Raw genomic sequence first — 3473 nt, 5'->3', positions numbered from 1 at the left:
CCCCCCCCCCCCCAGGAGAGGGAGATCCTCCTAAGGTTAAGGAGGGACAAACCGGTAACGGCGGCGCGGTTCGAGAGAACCGAACCAGCAGACTCATGTTCGTGGAGCTAAAGTTTCAGTTTAGCTCTTTAGATGACAGGCGGGCGCAAAACTGGCAGGAGGCGTGACGGGCGAGAACCTGGCCGGCGAGAACGGCGCCGAGGCAGGTCCCGCAAGGGGGCGAAGGTCCGGCAGCAGGATGTAGCCGGTCCGGCAGGAGGGGTAGACGCGAGCGCCACTGGAAATTCTTGTCTTCATACTGCGTATGTCAAGAAAAGGTGGGAGACGAACAACGGTTCTGCTGTGTACATATACAGTAAATGCGGACGTAGTTTAGGCCCATGCTGGACGCAAGGGTGGGAAAGAAAATCTTCACGACTGCGCATGCGCGAAGGGATAGACCCAATAGCGTAGCCCTTAGAGGGCGAAGCCTATACTAAATAGAACAGTGAGTTATGTTAGTTTGTTTAGGAAACAGTCCCTTTTCACTCCACCAACAAGAACACCCTCTTTCTTTTTACAGCTTCAATGTGCAAGTTTTTTGTTTTCAGACAAAACAAACCATCACTCAGAGACACTCTGAATAGCACTATGACTCGCTAAGCAGAACCTACAAATCTCAACACAAAATGACTCTTGAAACCCAGCCAAAAAATGAGCTCCTAAATTCTCTAATGATACTCCTCCGCACGTTTACATGCACAAAATATTACATATTCCGACTAAGCTGTTTACATGACTAATGAATATTCAAATAATATTACAGTTTACATACAGCCATGCAAAATACATTTTTCACCGGTGGTGGGCTTGTTGGACCGTGCAAACACAGCGTCCCTCTTTCATTCCTTTCAACCAGCTTCTTGAAAATTTTGGCTCATATCCAAAACCCTGTTTATATCCAAGTTTTTGATAATGTTTAAAAGTAGTTGTGTTTCTCTTTTTTGTTGGGTCTCCAGTCTTGCAAACTGTTGGCTGGTTGGTTTCTGTACAGAAACCATAGAAACGCTCAGAGCTAACCCTAAGCCTGCAATAAAAAACACAATATTGACGCACATTACGAATACACGGTATACATGTCCAAAAATTGCCTCTAAAACCCGAATAATACCGTACTATTACACGTCTTAATCAGAAAATGCTGTATTTGGAAAAATGCCTTATTCTGAATATTCAAACAGAATATGTCGTTAACATAACTTGTATCAAATTTGGAATATTGTCATATTTTTTCTGTTTTTGTTATTGCCACTCTTTATTCTAACCCCAACCGGCCCGTCAGACACCGCCTACCAAGAGCCTGGGTCTAACCGAGGTTTCTGCCTAAAAGGAAGTTTTTCCTCGCCACTGTCGCACTGTTGCTTGCTCTGGAGGAAACTACTAGAACTGTTGGGTCCTTGTAAATTCTGTAGTGTGGTCTATCTGTATAGTGTCTTGAGATAACTCTTGTTATGAATTGATACTATAAATAAAATTGAATTGAATTGAATATTCAGAGTAATAGTGAAATATTGGTTTGCATGTAAATGTACCTATCAATGTAAAATCTCTGGTTTTGCAAGTATACAAACGTCTCTACAAAGTTGTTCAAAATTGGTTCAAAAGTCATTACAATTGCTAAATACTGCAAGGTAACCCAAGAGAAGTACTCAACTCTACAACTCCCTGAAAGAAAAGGATTTTTCTTTGAAGTACAGCCCATCACAAAATGATCTGTACTGGCCAGACTAAAATTTGTCGTTTGACTGTTCTAGGATTTTGTCAATAACATCACCCCTGTTCAACAATTTTGGCACTACAATTTTCATTGGGACATACAGTATACAAGGTCTTTTTTGTACAGACCATGAAAGACATATTCATCTGGCTCAATCATATTTAATGAATTTAATGATCACTTTCCTTTTTAAATGACTTACTTCCAAGAGGACCATGCGATGAAAATGTAGACAGCTACAGGATTTGTTTTCTGAAGGGTCTCAGTCACTAACTTCAGTATGGCATCGTCTATATTCAAGTTATGCACTTTTAGCACTCCTTTAACCTCTTTACAAACACTTGAAAATATATGCTTTTCTCGCCTAAGTTTTTACCCCAAAAATAATGATGCAGTTTCCACATCCTTTGGCCCTCTGGGATGACCCTGAGGTCATTGGGAAGTTAGCACTCTGAAGTTTTTGTTTCTAGTGGCAGTGTGACACTAGGCCTTACTGACACAGAGCTAAAGAGGTTAGAATAGAGAATTTCTATTTCTGTCCAAGTAAATCATCTGTAAAATTATTAAAAAACACTACTGTAAGCATATTACATGGGCTATATACCAACATAGTACCCTAGCCACATGTCCCAACTTAGAACAGAAAAAATCCAGAACAAAATGGCTTATAAAATGGATTTTATATGAATTTATTTCTACAGATATGTCTGTGCGTTTTTCTTATTTCTTATTTCTAAAAAAGCCAGAAAAGTGCTAAATACAAAACTTCTGAAATACAAAAACACATCCACATCACTCACACATATCCCTGAAATAACTACATACATAAATTTATAGGAATAAGTAATCATAATTTTATAAAATGGTGAAATGCCATAAGAAGGCCATATTTTTGCTTTGACACAGCTGGAGCCATCACAGGGTTAATATATCAATCAACTCGTCTTCTTATTGGCTACACAGGGATGCCCAATGGGGACTATGTCATATGATTGGCTTGTCTCAAGGACAGCTCGAGTTAGACTGAAGCAATTGGCTGTGAACAAAGTTCAGTGGAATCTGCAGAAGCCAGAGAGTCTAGTGGTGTACGTAGTGACTTTGTAGAGCGCCCCACAGACATATAAAGAGTAGACGCCGCATTGGCTGCTGAACGCGGGAAATCCAGCCGCCATCTTGGACCGGTCATACTCGTTACTTAACAGCAGAAGATATAAGATGCCAGAGCACTGTGAAGCATACTCCTGCTCAAATCGGCGTATTTTTTACAATCTTATCTCTTTCACTCTGGGTTCTGTAAAGCATTTTTTATGTTTGTTTTAAAAATTGCTACATAAGTTATGTCTTGCGAGTTTTTAAGGGAGATTTAACCAAGCAAATGTGTAGTTTAAATAAAAACTGCCACTTTTCATTTCATACTGCTACTTTAAATAAGTACTGGTACGCGTGCTTTGTTACGGGTGCAAGATATATCAATGCAATATCTTTACACAGCAGATCGTTACATAAGGGAGTATGACCTATACATTATTCTAGGCGTCCAAATGCAGCACTAATGTACACTTATGTTGTTACTACATTGTGATTGTCTCTGGTTTAGTAAGGATTTGTTTTTGTTTTTGTATATATATGTTTATTCAGAATGTGTGTCCATACAGAATCTACATCAAGGATACAACATTCTTCTTTTTTTTTTCTTTTTTTTTCCTTTTTCCACTCC

Source organism: Etheostoma cragini, chromosome 1, assembly GCF_013103735.1.
Source record: "Etheostoma cragini isolate CJK2018 chromosome 1, CSU_Ecrag_1.0, whole genome shotgun sequence".
NCBI classification, from domain to species: Eukaryota; Metazoa; Chordata; class Actinopteri; order Perciformes; family Percidae; genus Etheostoma; species Etheostoma cragini.
The sequence above is the reverse complement of the archived record's forward strand: the minus strand, read 5'-3'. Positions refer to the sequence as shown.